At 37.5% G+C, this 18017-nt stretch overlaps 1 protein-coding gene across 13 annotated transcripts in view; it reads left to right on the forward strand.

Moving 5' to 3' along the window:
* Positions 1-18017, forward strand: part of FOXP2 (forkhead box P2) — a 436541-nt gene that overhangs the window by 58403 nt on the left and 360121 nt on the right. For 11 of the 13 annotated variants that reach the window (XR_011092013.1, XR_011092014.1, XM_068669521.1 and 8 more), the window contains exon 2: positions 3811-3957. The exons of 1 other annotated variant lie outside the window; for it this stretch is intronic. The gene's annotated coding sequence lies outside the window, so the exon portion shown is untranslated. The remainder of the gene's footprint in view (positions 1-3810; positions 3958-18017) is intronic. One more of the 13 variants, XM_068669508.1, reaches the window with a different exon arrangement.

Here is an 18017-nt window from a genome sequence, read left to right on the forward strand (position 1 = left end):
TTATGCTGTTTCCAGATTAGGACAATTATACTGGAGATTAGCTCAAAGGGACCTTTCCGCAGATATATTTGTTTCTTTTGTTGCTGTATTTTAATACATCGTTCTTAACAGAAGTTCCAAAGTTTACTAGCAAAACAGTGATTGTTTTTGTGAGTTTATGTTTTTGTGAGATAAGATTTCTGGGTAAGGCTTTTAGATAAACACCACAGTAAAGACACATGATTGTAATAATACGTTAGACTGACTATACAATTACATAATAGAGTAAATATTATTCAATCTTAAACCAATCCAGTGCTTGGTTGTTTATATGATATGGTTTCAGCCTAAATCCAGCATTAGTCTTTTACTTAGTTTCATCCAATAGTCTATAGATATTGAAAGTAAAATTGTAGAATGCTTATGTACAAAAATGGATTTTTGTAGCATATTTAGTCAGAGACCCGAGCCACTGAATTTTTGATAAATAAGATAAATATTCCCAAAATAATTGGGAAACTTCGTTAAAGAGTCCTCAAATACTTTTTCCTCTAGCACGTTTTTCTGTAATATACTCTGTAAAAATACCTGCCAGTCATGGGATAAAGTATTTTAACAATGTTTTGTAATGCAGCTGTGGCTTTTATCAATGGCCAAAAAAGTCTCAAAACAGCAAAGCAAAGCTCACATTACTGTCTATAGTTTTCAATTTGTGTCTTATGTAACTTATGGAAATGGTATGAGTTTATGCAAAAGTGTAGCTTTTAATGCCCAAAATTAATATGTGTCTTTAATCCTATAGGTTACTTGTATCACTAGGTTGTTTCAGAAATTGAAAACACAAGCTACAAAATTCTTCATGTGAAAATACCTTCTTATATCTTTGAAACAAGTATATTTCCATCAGGGGTATAATTGAATTAGGGAATATATGGAATACATTCTTAAAGCAAGCATGAATCTTCATCTAATCTTCCAAAGGGGTTGTATAACAAATGGGGAAAAAAAAAGCATTCTTGGTTTACCCAATTTTTGGGTAACTGTTGATTCCCAGCACTTGCAATTGAAGTAATTGCATATCAGCTTTCCCCTCTTTAAGGGCATTTGTATGAGAGAGCCAAGATCACATTAGTGGGAAGATCTTGTAAACTTTTTAATTGCAACTTAAAACCGTGTATGGAAAGAGTGAGAATTTTTGCTTCTATTTGTCAACCAGTAGGTAGCTGTCTTGTAAGACACTCTTATGCTTCCTAGTGTTGTAGTAGGAGTTACGATAATTATGAATTGTTATTTGTATCAGATTGCTTTTGAAGTGTTTATCCTGCAATAGCATTTTACTATTTTACTATGCAGTAGTATGCCTTTAGTCCACTAAATTTTGGAATTTTGTGAGAAACTTGTCTTTGATCATATATCAGTTCTAAGACACTCAGTTCTTGCTTGGTACTGCTTGCTCTTATTTGTAGTTAGTATTACAGTGACATGCAGGATATCAAACAAAACTTAGATTCCTTTTGAGCTGGATGAGTTATAATCCTACCCTTAAGATTTTACATTCTAAATAGAGAAGTCGGACAAATGGTAGAGGGAGAGGTGGCCTAAATTGTTGCTATAGGCCAGTAGTACATGGGTCTTTGATCATTATTAGCATGCTGCACAGTGATTTTTGTTCCATCTTCAGTGTAGCCATTTGAGCTGCAGAAGCAAACATAACAGCAAACATCATAGCAGCCTCTTCTTTTGCAGAGTGTAGAAGTGATGAGGGGGAGTAGATAGAACACTAAACATACTTTGATCTGATATATCAAGCTGACAAAAAAAAAAAAGTGGCAGTAATTCAAATTCCTCATTGTGAGGTCTGAAAAGAATGTTAATAGGTCTATGCATAGATTTTGAGCAAACAAAATTTTTGTGTGAAACATTAGGCTATTAATTTGTGCATTTTGCAAAAGGAACTTTAGTTGCATACTGATGTCTGAACAAGGTTATTTTTGTCCTGGTGTGTTTATATGCTAGTGTAGGCTGCTTCATCGTATAACATGTCAATGCATAACTCTCCATATCTGGATACTGAGTTCACAGGTACAGATATCAGTATCTAGCAAGACAAGAGAAAGGACTGGTTATATTCCTTTGGTATACCTGGTGGGTATGGATGAATTAATTAAGAGAGGTTTTTTCTCAAAAGTGAAATGCCATTCTGAGACAGCAAAAAGTGTTTGCTCCTGATGACAGTCATTCACATTCCGCTGGATCAGAAGGCGTCCCTGAAGGAATTTTAATTGATCTGCACTTACCCAAAATAAAGCAAAAACACTGCTGTATCCTAGAGATAAAAGCAAAAAAAAACAGGAGATACTGGAGTACAGAGTATATGATTTTTAAGGTTTTGTTCCGGATGAAATTTGGGACATGCAGATGCCTATGACCTCCATTTATACATGTTGAACTGGGTTGGAACCCATGGATGAAGTTGCATATTCAGACATATGGAGGGGACTGTCAAAAACCTTCATAAGCAGAACCTTGCTTTGTGGCACCCTGCCCTGGCTGCTTTGGAACTGTGGACAAGGGAGAGGAAGGCTACAAAAAAATTGCTTTACAGCAAGACTTTACTACTTCATTTGATTTTTTTTTTTCTATGGAGTGTCTGTTTTGGAAAAGTCAATCAAAAGCATGTAAATACAGAAAGCAGTGGGAATTCAGTTTGCAGTTCAAAAGGATCAAGCCTGTACATTCAGTGTTAGACTAGACTGTGTTTCTTGTGTGGTGAATCCCATTCCATTCCATTGTGAAATGGATATAAGAATCTCCAGTGAAGGTTCTCTTCCAAAGATAATTCCACTTTTCTCTTTGAAAACTCCTTGCATCAACAGCGTCCTTGCGAAAAAGTTTGCAGGTCTGTTACCTGTTTCATGGAGATGTTCCTGTGTATTTTTTTTAACCTGAGCTTTACTAGTCAGTTCTTGCATTCAAATAGGGAAGAGATGATCTCTGTGCAATCTCTCCATCTTCTTTAGGCTGCTGTACTTTTCTGTCATATCATCCCTGAAGTTGTCTATTTTCTAGTGTGAATAGTTGTGGTGTACAGAATTCTTCCTCATCCAGAAACTATTCTAAGCCTTTGATCATGTATGTTTTCTTCTCTGAACCTTGTGCTCTTCTCTGCTCTGAGCACCAGAAAAGAGCAGGCTTTTCAAGATGGGGCTTGATACAGAAGAAGGTGATGTGTTATGCTTTGTTCTTTATTCCTTTCCCAGTAATTTTTAGCATTTGATGTGCTGTATTGGCTCTGGCAGAGTGGTGATTTACATTTTCATTGAGCTATCCATTCCAAAGCCAAGGTGTCACTTTCTGAGATGCAGTGCAATACAGGGCTGTTTTGCTTAATAGAAGATTCAGATCAGAATTTTTGCCGGTAATGGGTAACCAAGATAGTTTCCATTGAACCTGTGTTCAGCAAATTGTGATTGCCTGCATGAACCCTGCCAAAAGTATGCAAGACTTCTTGGTGTTGCAAAATAACTAATCAACAATAGGAAAATATCTTTCAATTTGTGTACTTAGACTTTTTAGAGTAACATAATCTTGTTACTGCAAATCCCAGGAGTGGAGTAGGCAACTACACTAGGAGTAGTGACTACTTTAGATGCTTGGTATACAGAAAGATGTAAAATGTGGAATTTCTTCAAAGGTATGCAGTACATAAGTGTATAAGAATATGACCCTGTAAAAGTAGTGAAGTGTGTTTTAAAGTGATTGCAATACCTTACCGTAAAACACAATATGGAGGCTTGTATTTACTGTATTTGTTTCCTTTTTTACCTGTAGATAATTTTAAGTGAAAGCTAAGGACCTTTTGTCCTTATTTGCCATAGAAGTGAAAGGCACGTCTGGAAGGAGAACCAGCTTCAGCAAAGAGGAAAAGACTGTTCCTTTCTACAACCCAGCAAGGTGACTAAGTGACTCCAAAGAAATGTAAGTGATTTATAATGGAGCTGCGGTTGTAACTGTCTCTACTGGGGAATTTTGTGCTTTGTACACGGAACACAGTCCCATGTCACTGAAATTTATTGCTTATAGATGTAAAATATGGTTTAGAAAAAGTTTTGCAGAGCATCCAGAAAACGCATACTCCTCCTATATTTGTGTGATGGTAATGTATTCTATAATTCTTTTTTTTTTTTTTTCACATATGAAAATTGTTAATGGAAATGAAGTGCTGAAGGAGTCAGAAACATGGTTTTCTACCCTTTTCTACTCATCTAGATCTGAGTTAATTTAGGTATGTGGAAACTAAGCTGCTACATCTCAGTTAGTCATCTAAATTTCTGCTAACATTCAGGAGAGAAGCAGGCATCTCCAGAGGCCAACCCGTCTCATCCTAAAAGTAATGTCAAGGGAATTTAGTATGACTCCTTCAATAGCTTGAGTCTCTCCACTGACAGATCAGTTTTAGCCAAAGTATTCATTGAACACTTTAACATGGTACAGCTGCATAAGAAGCACTTCCAGATTCTTTTTCCATCCCTGTGTTGCTGTTCTCCCTCATCATGTGTAGCTGTTTACGTGGCTATGTGACAAATAAATCTGGAGAATGGAGCTGGCTGAAAATAACTAATTATTTGTATGGTTTTGTTTTCAGCTGGATTTATCCCAGCCTTCTCACATATGGCTGTCCAAGGGCTGCAACTGGTACAAAGGGTAATGGGGATGGAAATTAGCAGCCAAAAGTGTGGGGGAGGGCACAATAGATTCTTTTGGCAGCTGCTCTAGTTTCTGCAGCTTAAACTGCTTGGTGAGCTGTAATGTCAGGCCTTGTAGAAGTTAGTGCTTCGCCATTTCTAAGAGTGGAAAAACTTGAGTGATCCACCTTTATTTATTATCTAATGAAGAACTTAGGTTTTGTTGTGTATTTCACACAGTGATAATGAAGAATTTTTTACATAATTTATAACTTACATTTCAGATCTCCAAAACTAGGAAATGGTCATGAATGTCTAGTAAGTAGATAGATGTCTTGTAGTAATTTATAGTATAGACATGATACTATATAATCTGTATATACATGCATAATTCCTGAATCTTGAAAATGCTTGTCTGATTTTGTCTAGCATCATCTATGAGCTGGGTAATATTATATGATTAGCAGTTGTACTAATTTAGACACCACTTTGCTGAACAACAAATACTGAATAACATTTTATTCTGATATAAAACACTTGATGGAAAGGTGTAAAGAAGACAACCATTAACAGCATGAAGTTTAACAAAGAAACTGCCATGTTCTGTACCTGGGACTGAGTAATGCCAGTCAGTTACAAACCGGGAAATGCGTGGCTGGAGATCAATTCAGCAGAATGGAATCTGGGGGTGCTGGTTGACAGCAGGCTCAGTATGAACCAGCAGTGTGCCCTGGCAGCCGAGAGGCCAAACCACATCTTTGGGTGCATTAAACACAGCATAGCCAGCCAGTCAAATAAGGTGATTGTCTTGCTATATTTTTTGTTGGTGCAGCCTCACCTTGAATCTTACGGGCTCCACAATGTAACAAGGATGTTAAGGACCTTGAAAGTGTCCAGAGGAGGGTAACAAAGCTGGTAAAAGGGCTGTAGGCCATGTCCTATGAGGAGAGGCTGAGGACACTTGGGTTTTCTAGTCTGGAGAAAAGGATGTTGAGAGGCGACCTCATTGCTTTCTGCAGCTTCCTGAGAAGGGAAATGGAGAGGGATGTGCCCATCTCTGCTCCCTGGTAATGGATGACAGGATGCGTGAGAACAGCACAAAACTGCACCAGAGGAAGTTTAGACTGGGCATTAGGAAAAATTTGTTTACCATGAGGGTGGCCAAACACTGGAACAGCTTTCCTAGAAAGGTGGTTGATATCCCACGCCTGTCATTTTGGACGTTTGGACAATGCCCTTATTAATATGCTTTAACTTTTGGTGAGCCCAGAAGTGGTCAGGCAGGTGGACTCAATGACCTTTGAAGGTCCCTTCCAACTGGGCTATTCCATTCTGTTCTGTTCTGTCCTGTTTTGTTCTATGGGTGACAGGATGAGAAGCAATGGGAACACACGAAATACTGAAAATTTTATTTAAACATAAGAAGACGCTTCTTTTCCGTGAGGGTGGTTAAATACTGGAACAAGTTGCTCAAAGGGGTCGTAGAGACTACACAAGGCTGTGGAGTCTCCATCTTTGATGATACACAAAACCAAGTGGGATATAGCAACAAGCAATCTATTCTAGCTGGCCCTGTTTGAGCAAGGATTTAAATCATTTCCTGAGGTCCCTTACATCATCAGATATTCTATGATTCTGGGAATATTTATAGGTAAGCAAAATCACACAGGTTTTAGTTTGTGATATACTAAAATTTCTTTTTTTGTATTTTTCCGGTTTTGCTGTATTTAGCTATTCACTTTAGGGCTTTACTGAAGTTTTTGTAAAAGATGAGAGATTGTCGAAGTTGAGAGCTTTCTGAAATGTGTTAAATTATATTTAAAGACTTGCAAGTATAACTAAGAAAATCAGATTGAAGTCTGTGAGAGTAATTTTTAGCTGTGAATTAGCACCGCAATTAGAAGGACGGTAACGTGGTGTGGATTTTATGTGTTTAAAAAGCAAAGCTTTTTTATTTGATGCATGGAATGGAAGATACATTTTAATATCATTTTGTGTTTGAAAAAAATAGATAAAAGTAGGGACAAAGCTTTAGAGAAGAGATCTAGTAGTCCACAACAGAAATATCTCTTTCTGAAGTCTAGTCAGAGGCAATTAGGAAAAAGAACTATTTATTTAAATTTATATTTTCTTAAATTTCAGCCTGAATTAGTTTTGCACACATTTCCCATCCACAGTTTTGCTGGAGGCTCTTTGCAAGATCTTCTGTGAGATATATCATTTCTGAGGAAGGGGAAAAAAAAGTCAATTCTAAAAAAAGGTCTAGTAACTCTTGACAGATCTTGAGATCTCAACAAATTAGAGGGCTTGGCAATCAACAACTACATGATGTTTAACAAGAGCAAGTGTCGGATTCTCCATCTGGGACAGGGCAACCATAGGTATACAGCTTGAGGATTGAGAGGCTGGAGAGCAGCCCCACAGAAATGGATCTAGGGGTTCTGGTTGCCAGCAAGTTGAATATGAGCCAGCTGTGTGCCCTAGCAGCCAACCATACTCTGGGGTGCACCAAGCACAGCATTGCTAGCAGGTCAAGGGAAGTGACTGTCCTACTCTACTCTGAGCTGGTGCAGGTTCACCAGCTTTACTGTGTGCAGTTTTGGGCAACAGAATATAAGGACATAAAACTATCAGACAGTGTCCAAATGAAGCCTACAAAGATGGTGAAAGGTCTAGAAGGCAAGATGCATGAGGAGCAGCTGAGGTCCCTTGGTTTGTTTAGCCCAGAGAAGAGGAGACTGAGGGGAGGCCTCATGGCAGCCTGCAGCTGCCTCATGAAGGGAGCGGATGGGCAGGCGCTGAGCTCTGCTCCCTGGGGACAGTGACAAGACCTGAGGGAACGGCATGGAGCTGGGACAGGGGAGGGTCAGGCTGGGGGTTAGGGAAAGGTTCTGCACCCAGAGGGTGTTCGGGCACTGGGACATGCTCCCCAGGACAGTGGTCATGGCACCGAGCCTGCAGTTCATGAAGTGTTTGGACAACACTCTCTGGCATAGGGTCTGATTTTTGGGTGTTCCTGTATGGAGCCAGGAGTTGGACTTGATGATTCTTGTGGGGGCCTTGACAACTGAGGATATTCTGTGATTCTATGAATTCTATGAACACTTTTCTTTGATTTTGAGGAAGGGCTTGAAATTCAAGAGCAAAGCTTCAATGGTTTATAAGATGTGCCTTTTGCAATGCCTCCGAACGTCTATCATTGAAGTATTGCATTGAATTATAAGCTTTTGCAAATTGGTGCTTACTTGTAATCAGAAGAGGCATATTACTTTGTCAGCATATTCTCAAAATACACTGTGTATTCTTAAGCTTCTAGAAATGATTGAGTCTGTCCTGGAGTGGAGATCAAACGCTATGTGACATTTCAAATGTACAGATCCCATGTTATTTTCACAAAAGGGACTTGTTTTTTGCATTTTTCTGGGACAGCACATTTTTATTTTTATGCTTATTAAGAATTCTTTCTATATCTTGTGCTGATTTTGCCCATATACTCTTTGATAATGATATCAAGAGTGGAATTATTTTTTCCCAATTTTAGCCGCCTAGGAAGCTTGGTGTTCCAAGTCTGAGCTAGTCACTGTAGATATCTTTAGGCAATGAAGAAAGATGGATGCTTCAAGAGGAGAGTCACCCAGCCTCGTTTTATGTCTGTGTTAAGATGAGAAGAATCCACCTTTGGAGATGGCTGTTGACAACGACATATATGGGAATGACAATGACAATAATGGAAGCTTAAGGTGATAAGCACAGATTTAGACATCTAACTTTTCTATGAAAAGTTAAGGCAGATCAATTCCATCTCTTGTGATGGAATATGAGAGTTAAGAGGAGGGAATGTTAACACTGACATTGACAAAAATATCCCACTTTCAGGTGAATAAACAATTTTTTTTCTGAAATTATGTGTTTCTTTGTGTATTTCAGTGTTATATAAAAGATTATTAAAAGGACATTTTCCATGTTGCTTAGATGTTGTACGCAACCATTAAGAAAATGCTCTTCAAATACCTTTTTAATATTAACTATGAAATACCAATAGATTTTTCATTTTCTTCTTCCTATATCTTGTCTCTAAGTTGAGAAATGCAAATGTTTTAATTCTCTCTTGTTACCTAATTTCTAGTAAGATACTAAAAGTGAGGTATCATGAGATTCTAAAATTGTCCATTTAATATTGCTTATGATACAAGACTGACTTTAAAATCTGGAGGTAATAGAACAGATGAAAAAATGCTTTAAAATGTTTTTTAGGTGGAAGTAACTAGGTGACTTTCTTCAATTGGAAAAAGATTGTTCTATTATCAACTCATATTGATAATTTGTTCTATTAAATACGATTCTGGTTCAATGATGTTTTCCATTTGTATAGAAGTATTATGTGTTTCTTTAGTAATTCAGAATGCTGTCTATATTTGACTGATGGCAATTACATCTCCCAACATATTATATTAATGTATGGTGAAGTTGGTAACCTTTATTGGTTTGACTATTCATGAATCAGGGCTGTATGTGAGAAGAACTTTCTTGTAGTGGAAGAGGTGATTGGTTTAAAAGGTGTTAGAAAGAATATACAAAGTTCTGATTTTCACTTTAGTTAGAATATATGCATGCAATAAAGAAATCCTAGCATACCTTACAACTAGATGTCTTTTTGTAGCATTACCATGTAACTGAATGATTACCTTGGACAGCTGTACTTACATGAATTATTTCATACGTGTGATGTTTTTGACATCACTGTTAGGGAACTACAGACAACAGAAGAACATGCTTCAAAGATGATATTAGTATTATGCTTGTCCCGTTGTGGGAGAAATAACACAATTGCTTGAAGTAAGCAGTATTACTGTACTTTCATTTATGGCTGATTAATTAGCCTCATTGGGGTGTGTAAAATTTTTCTTTCAATCTTAATTTTCTTTTGAATATTTCTTTTTGTATCTGGGTTGTTTCTTTCATTTTGTTTTCCATCTTTTTTTTTTTTTTTTAATTTAAAATGTGGTACATTTAGTAACTCTTGCATAGTAGCAGACTGTATGTGTAATAATGTAAACCTACAGAGAATTTCTGATTCTGGGAATCTTCATACAGTCTAAAGGAAGGAATTTTGTTTGTTTGTTATTATTATATTTTTAAAAAATACTGGCAAATTGGCCTAAAGAAAGTTGCTCAGAGATGCAGAAGCAACCTCATATCAATTCTTTTAACATATTTTCTTTAATTCATATACTCAAAATAACAGTTACAAGTGCGTGTATCTCAGTATCAGTAAGCCATGTGCTGTAAACATGGTCAAAATATTTTCCTTAGAAATACAATCATATCAGTACTTGCTGGCCAAGATTGTTACTGGTAAATAGGCAGAATTTTACTGAAGCTGACAAGCTGTCCCTTTATGTAGTTGATACAAGTTTTACAGGCTTCATTTTTTTTTCCACGATTGTCTGCTTTTATTTGAGTTGGATTTGTAATATTCCTATCCTTCTGCTACCTTAAGAATGTTTAGTTTCGAATGGCATTTTATGCATTATCACAGAAATCCACCAAAAAGACCCTAGTTCTGAGAAAACAAAAAGGGCAGTTCAGCCAAGGTACCACTAAACAGAGTATGTTTGAGTAGTGAAGAACTGTGCATATTTGTATTGAACTATAAATTTTATTTCATGATTGACATTTTGTCCTGATCCCATTACAGAGTTCAGACTGAGTAGATCCTACATGCTGAGAATGTCTGGGTCCAGTGGATAGACACCTGACCAGTATCCATTAAAAAAAGTCATTAACGACTCAAATGAAAGAGGCTTGTGCTTAGTGGTGCAGTCTAGTTGGAGGCCTGTAGCTAGAGGTGTCCCCCAGGGGTCAGTACTTGGTCTAGTCTTGTTCAACTTAACTCATCAACGACCTGGACGATAGACCAGAGTGCACCCTCAGCAAGCTTGCTGATGACATAAAGCTGGGAGGAGTGGCTGATACCCCGAGGGCTGTGCTACCATACAGAAGGACCTTGACAGGCCGGAGGGTTAAGCTGAGGGGAACCTCATGAAGTTCAACAAAGGCAAGTGCAGGATCCTGCACCTCGGGAGGAATAACCCCAAGAACCAGCTGGAGAGCAGCTCTGCAAAGGTAGGGACCTGGGAGTTCTGGTGGACTTCAGGCTAACCATGAGTTAGAGGTTGGACTCGATGATCTTGAGGTCTCTTCCAACCTAGAAATTCTGTGATTCTGTGATTCTGTGCCCTTGGGCCAATAAGGCCAACAGTATCCTGGGCTGTGTTTGGAATACTGTTGCCAACAGGTCAAGGGAGGTGATCCTTCTCTGCTCAGCCCAGGTAAAGCCACACCTGGAGTATTGTGTCCAGTTCTGGGGTCCCCAGGACAAGAGGGACATAAAACTACTGGAGTGAGTCCAGAGGAGGGCTACAAAGATGATTAGAGGACTGGAGCATCTGTCATACAAGGACAGGCTGAGGGAACTGGGCCTGTTTAGCCTGGTGAAGAGAAGACTGAGGGGAGGCTTCATACAGGAAGGGTGTCAAGAGGATGGAGCCGGTCTCTTTTCAGTTATGCTCAGCAGAGATTGAGAGGCAACAGGCACAAACGGAGGCACGGGAGGTTCTGGCTGAATATGAGGGGGCACTTCTTGACTGTGAGGGTGACAGTGCACTGGAACGGGTTGCCCAGAGAGGTTGTGGAGTCTCCTTCTCTGTAGATATTTCAAACCTGCCTGGATGCCATCCTGCGCAACGTGCTCTAGGTGATCCTGCTCAGCAGGGGAGCTGGAATACATGATCTTCAGAGGTCCCTTCCAATCTCATCCATCCTGTGTGATTATGTGAAAGTAACAGAGCACATAGTACCCAGCACAGTCATCTAACTCAACAGTTTTTATTTATTTATTTATTGATTTATTAAATAGAAAACAGAAAATTCTGTTTATATCTGTCTACCTGGGGGATAAATCCCATTCAGTATAGGTAATGCATAAAGTACCCATCACGTTGTTGGTCTGACTCAGAATTCAAAGGCAACTTGAAATTTCAAATAGGGAAATAGGAAAGATATTTTGATTATTGCAGGCATTTTTAGGAAGTGTGAATATGTACTGATAGTTTTTATAAAACTATATATGTGCTATATATGTATCATGTTTGAAGACACAAAGCAGGCAAGAAAGGAAGAAAAAGTTTTTATGAGCATGTCTTCATTTCTTCAGCCTACGTATGTTCTCTCATCTCTAGTAGTTTTTGGATGGATGGATTCCTGAGTCACTCATTTGAGAACATTAATTCATGGGACTTTCTGCCCATTCTAACTGTCAATTTTCTTCATTTTTGATTTTGTGAGAGATGGAATCATATTATTTTAATTTACGGTATCTTTCCTGTAATACAGGGAAGTGAAAGATAGGAAGTAAACTAAATAAGGATGCCAGTTAAACAAACACCTTTTGGTAAAATGATTGTTTTACAGACTCTGTTGTTCTGCATGCAGCTGCAGTTCCCTGGCATTTAGCTGTTCAGGGATCGGAAATGGTATGGAACATGCATTTGTAATGGAACACAATATTTTTCATATAAGATCGGTAAATGTTTTTATAGGATTACTGCCTGCTGGTAAACAGCTGTAGTGTTATGCTTCAGAGGTAGAGGCATTTGAATGGTAATGTGGGGATTCTTATATACAGTTAACACACCATGGTGAGATCCTTTGGGGCATAATTCATGACATATATGATAGTAATACACTGCATTGCATCTGAGGATTGCAAAGAACTTCATAGAAAATATTAATGAATGTTCACCCTAACCCCCTTAGACAACTGCTTAGACTACTTATATCATGAGTTGGGTTGAAGACAGAAATACATCGTTTTTGCAGTATGTTGGCTACTGTGCTTTTGCTGAGCACAGATAATTCAGAAAGCTTCAGTCATATGTATTGTGGTCAGTATTTTGGACAGCAAGATGTTAAAGTTTAGAGAAATTAATGGACTTAGTACAGGCAGACAGTAATGCCAGCATAAACAGTCCAATCCGAATTCTACCAAAGTCATCAGAATTTGTTTGGCTGATGGCAGCGATGGTTCTCTCAGACTTCTGGGTCTCTTCAGATTCTGTCATTTAAGTTAGTTCACTCTGAGCAGTACAGGGATCTCGTCCATGCCTGGGTTTTGCTCTGTGATGCAGATGTTGTGTTTGAGTTCTCAGCATGAGAAGAATTAACTTCATATATCTAAAATGAATACTGTTGACATGTGGGATTGTACAGCGTGAAGTGCTGCGTAACAGTACAGAAAATAATTGTTCAAGCACAGTGCAGTTGAAAATTGGCCAATTCATAACAAATTCGTAATTTCTGATACTGATCTATGTATATGTCAGAACACCAGCATATTTTTGTGTTAAACCCATCAGTACGAGATACGCAAAACACAAACAGCTTTCCAAGGGCAAGGCAGTAGTCACACAACCACTGTAGTTGTAAAGTATAAGAGCAGAAACCATCTGTTGTGTGGTGTATTTTGATGAAAACATCCATGATAGAAACCAAAGCTAATTAAACAGTTACACAGTTACTCCACAGTGCAATTTAGGGCTTTTAAAACAATTTTATTTAGAAAATTGGTTTGGAGAGAGAACTGTAAAAGATGCCCTTTTTTTTTTTTTTTTTCCCAGTACTGCTGCCTTTTCAAGGCTACATCTAAATCATTGCTGAGGACCGTTCATTCACCCATTGTCCCTTCTGTTGAAGATACCAGTATTAACTTAACAGTATTCTTTAATATTTGTGCTATTCTAGACTCATATTTTGTGGCAGTGAAATACAGAATTGCTTCTCTTCCTTATCTGTAGCAACAAATGAAAACATGCAGGTTCTCAACTGACACAATTTTGGCTAAAATCATATTTTTAAATAGAAACCAAGTATGGGTTATGCTAATAGACCCTCATTTGTAATTTAAACTGCAGCTGTTAACATTCAATAATAGAGCCATACATCAAGGAGTTTTCTGCAAAAACAGAAAAATACTAATTCTCCATCCTCAGATCTGCAAATCCAGACTGATGGGATTTCAGCCCTTCATCTTTTAGTGACAGGCAGCAGCATCAGTGGAATAAAACTAAAATGTGATCCCCTTTCTCTCCACCTCCTTCCCCTAATTTTACTCTGACAGAGAAAGAAACACAGTTTTAGCTGGTATCTTTGCTCAAGGGAAAAAATGGTCTGCTATCAGGTCTTTTAGGGAGAAGGAGTTCCTCAGTGGAGCAGTTAAGCTGTATTTTGATTCTCAGGGTGCATCTCCTACCTGTATTTTTGCAGGATATGATAAATGATTTCTGAGACAGTTACTGAGAGCAGAATCGAGATCATCAACCTTTCCCCAAAAGGTCATTATCTTTCAGTTCTTGTTTTTGATGAAAATGTTGAACATGGGGAAGATGGGCTCCAGGGGTACTATCTGAAACTGTCTCAAGTGCAGTATTTGAAGCCACCTGGTAACAAAAGATGTACTTCTGTTTTTTCAACTTCAAAAATCAATGACTCTGATCAAAATTTTGCAGATTAATTTAATTTATTTTGCAATAATTTAGTGTGTGCATGTTGAAATTTATCATTCTAAAATGTGCATACATTACTCTAAAGTCCTCTAAATTTCATGATGAAATTGGAACGTTTGGGTATTTTGAAGTTGAGACCTACTGTGTCTTTGGAGAAATTCCATGTTAAGCCCTACAGCTAAATTCCTAGAGCTCTTCTGTTGTCTGCAAATGAGTTTCTCCTAATGCTGTAGGTTGTGAAGCCGAGCCCCTGCTAATGGCTAGAAATACTCAGTTATCTGACAAGAGGAAAGGTAGAGATTTACCTAAGCAAAAGTAATCTTTACATGCTGCCATATGAAACAAAAATAATGTAGTTTGTATGTAGAACAGACTGTGGTTATCATCTTAGTATTAATGGGCTTAGGGAGCATCTCTGTTAGTCTTATATTTCAGATCAGGACTGTGCTTCTGAAAAGTCAGGATAAGCTAGGTTCCTTTTTCAACCCTCCTGTTGACAGAGCTAAACAAGGAGAAATACTCCACCAGAAGGACCAAAAGCATGCAGTACTGCAGAATGAAGTGTCCTGAAAGACAAGTTGAATGGGGGTGAAGTGCTTGGCTCCAACTGTTCTGTACAAGCCATTCTTGTTGGGCTGCATTATTTCCTAATGCAGACAATTTCTCATTTAGGTAAGACTATACCTCTGGGGATCCTTATCGTGGAAGGATAGGTCTGCTAAAAACAAACAAAAAAATCACTTTTTTTTTTTTTTAAAGTAATGTAATATTGCCACTTTGGGCTCAGATAGTGTACTAGAACTGGTAACATAAGTCTCTTCTGGAACTGATCTCACTTTTTCTGTTTGTATTTCTAAGGGAAATTTAAAGCAGGTAGCTTAAACAGGAGAATTATGTGATCTATGGAGGGAGGTCCCTTTCAATTCCATTTTCTGTGTTTATATGATAAATGAAGCAGTAGTGAACTTACTGCTTGCTTAGCAATAGTTAGGGAAAAAAAAAAAGGAGACTGAGGCTAATACCAAAAGAAAAAAAAAAAAAAAACAAAAACAAAAACAAAAATAACAAAAGAACATCTTTTCATTCTAATCTGTCATCTTCTATATTGTAATGAATTGTGGTGTGTGTATCTGTGTATATATATTTTTAAATTCTGTATGTGTATATGATACAATGTTGAATTTAGTATGACACATAATGAGGAATGTTGCTGATAGCAGCAGCTATTGATGAAGTAATTCCACTGGACAGGGCATCTCTTTTATTATGTATCACTCTCCACATTGTTTGCAAGGTGAAGTCTTTAATCTGCTTTTCTGAATAGAGTCCCTCTGCTTTCTGCCCAGGTTTCTAATTGTGTTGTGTGTATTTCTGATGTTTCTCTGTCCTAATCACTATTTAGAAGTGAGATTGCTGTATAATGGTATCTGTAATTCTTCAGTGGGAGTTTAACTGTGATTTATGAGTTCTTACTTATGAAAGCCTTTAATTTTGGTCCATCAGTCACTATTTATACTTCCCAGTATGGCACTGAGCAACATCCTAAATGCTATGTTACTCAAAGCCATCACTTGTAGCTATTGTAGTTTGCTGATCCGTAATTTAAAATGTTCTACATTTTTGCATTATTTTTTAAGTAGTGATGCTGACTCTAGCAACTGAAATGTTGACAGTGTTTTGTGGTCATAAGTGAAACTGGGTATCATGGGGTATACAAAAATAGCTACTTTGTAAATATATATAAAAGACACTAAAGGAAAAGAGGAAAAAAAAAAAAAAGAGTTGGTAGCAATTTAGGGAGAACAATTTGACTAGTTGAACAGCAGGAAGGCACTAGTCATCCGTTAATTCTCAGTGGTATTAGACCAACCATGATATGGTGAGGTAATCAAACGTTTGAACATTAACTGGTTTAATTGGTAGGAGGGCAAAGGTACAAAGAAAATGTGTTTGCTTACAAGGTTTGCCATAAATACAGGCTCTTCAAAACTCATAAGCTATTGCCATACAGCTCTAGTAGCACTCCAAAACATTCTGATTTTCAACATGTTGAAACACTGACAAAATGGAGATTTTTTTAATCTTGAGCTGTATATTGCAAATTGTGTATATGTTGAGGGATACAGCATTTCTACTGAAATGTCATATGATTCATGTAAAAATAATTTTTGAAAAACTGTAAATGCATCCAGTGACCTTGCCTGATGTGCAAGTCTAGCAACTGTGAGTTTTTAAGTGTGCTCTGAAGATGGACAGTTATACATATATTTACTTCCTAAGGAGGAACAACATGACTGACCAACCATTTACTACCTGTCACATGAATTTCAGAAGTAAGAAAAATACGACAAGTATTTGTACTTTTTCTTAGTTGCTCAAGAGCATCTATGGCACTCATGTTTCACTTAATGCTTCATTCACTCCTGAAGAAAAAATGAGATATCATTTGGAACGGAACAAGGACAATTTCTTTCCTAGGTGATAGGAAACATGAAAAGCCCAAACCAGGAAATTCTGGAAGGAGAAGGGCCTTTACCTTTAAAGTTTATGTGTGTAAGTTTGCTTCATTCTGAAAGGTTTTTCTGTTCAGTCCAGACATAACTGGACTTGAGCTGTCTGAAGGGAGAAGGGAAACAAAGTGACTTAGGTCACAATGTAGTTAAAAAGATAAATCAGGCTAGAAAATGAGTAGGGGGCACACAGTCCTAAAGACTTAGAGTCTTGAAATAATGTACATGTAAGCTGAACAGTTCTTAAATGTGACTTACGTACTTTTTTGTAAGTCTTAAAAATACCCAAAGATCGAGTTTGCCATTGTGATATCTGGATTCCTACCATAGCAATCGAGTGTAGCAGATGGTGAAATATTATGAACTTCTTTGCTTTATCATCACACATGCCTTTGTTTAAATGTATGAACAAAGTGTTCTGAAAGCTGTTTCTGTTACTTTTAATTCTGTGAAGCTAAATGCTGGTCAGGTTTAACACCAAGGGAATTCGTTCCATTACTTATATTGACTTGCACAGTGTGGCAGCGCACTCTTGGTCTTCTCCATGCATATGTCTTCCATCAAATTAAAGTATTTTGTCAAAGGCAGCGTGTGAATAGTACGAAATAGCCACCTGATTTGTGTACAAAACCAGGCAGAATTGTGCCAGAAGAAACAAAAATATTTCTAAAAATTAGATCCTAAATGTTGGTTTAAAGGTTGTGTCCTTTGGAAGGATTTGAAGCAGTTTAGGTGCTTATGTTGCTCTAGGGACTCTGAGTACTGTGAGGTTTTAAGGAAGGCTAAGTATTCCAGGAAGTTTAAGAGCTTATAGCATCGTAAATATTTAAGATGATTTAAAAGGTTATGTCCTCTTTAGTATTTGAGTTGGATTAAGTGCTTATATTGCCTTAAGGACTTTTTCATTTTTTTTCCCTAAAAGGAACCTAGGAAATTAAATGCAAAAATAACCTATGGATGCAATGTTTAGGCTGCATTTGAGGAATGCAGAATTCTAGGTTTCAATAGCAGCATTAGTTTGGCCACACTGCATATGTATCGAAGATGGACAGAGCAATGGAGGACATCTAAGAAAAAGCTGAGTATGAAATCCAGAAGCTGTAGTTTTTAATACCATGACAGCCAATGCATTGAGATATGGTTCTTCTTTATGTTCTGTATCATCTGATTAAAAAGATCAAATAGAGGATCAGGTTAGAATGAGATCTTGGAAATGCAAGGAAAAAATCTTACCTAAGAAGGTAAAGGTAGTCCTTGATTCAATACTCAACAAAATAGCC

The sequence above is a fragment of the Anas acuta genome, chromosome 1, assembly GCF_963932015.1.
Source record: "Anas acuta chromosome 1, bAnaAcu1.1, whole genome shotgun sequence".
NCBI lineage: Eukaryota > Metazoa > Chordata > Aves > Anseriformes > Anatidae > Anas > Anas acuta.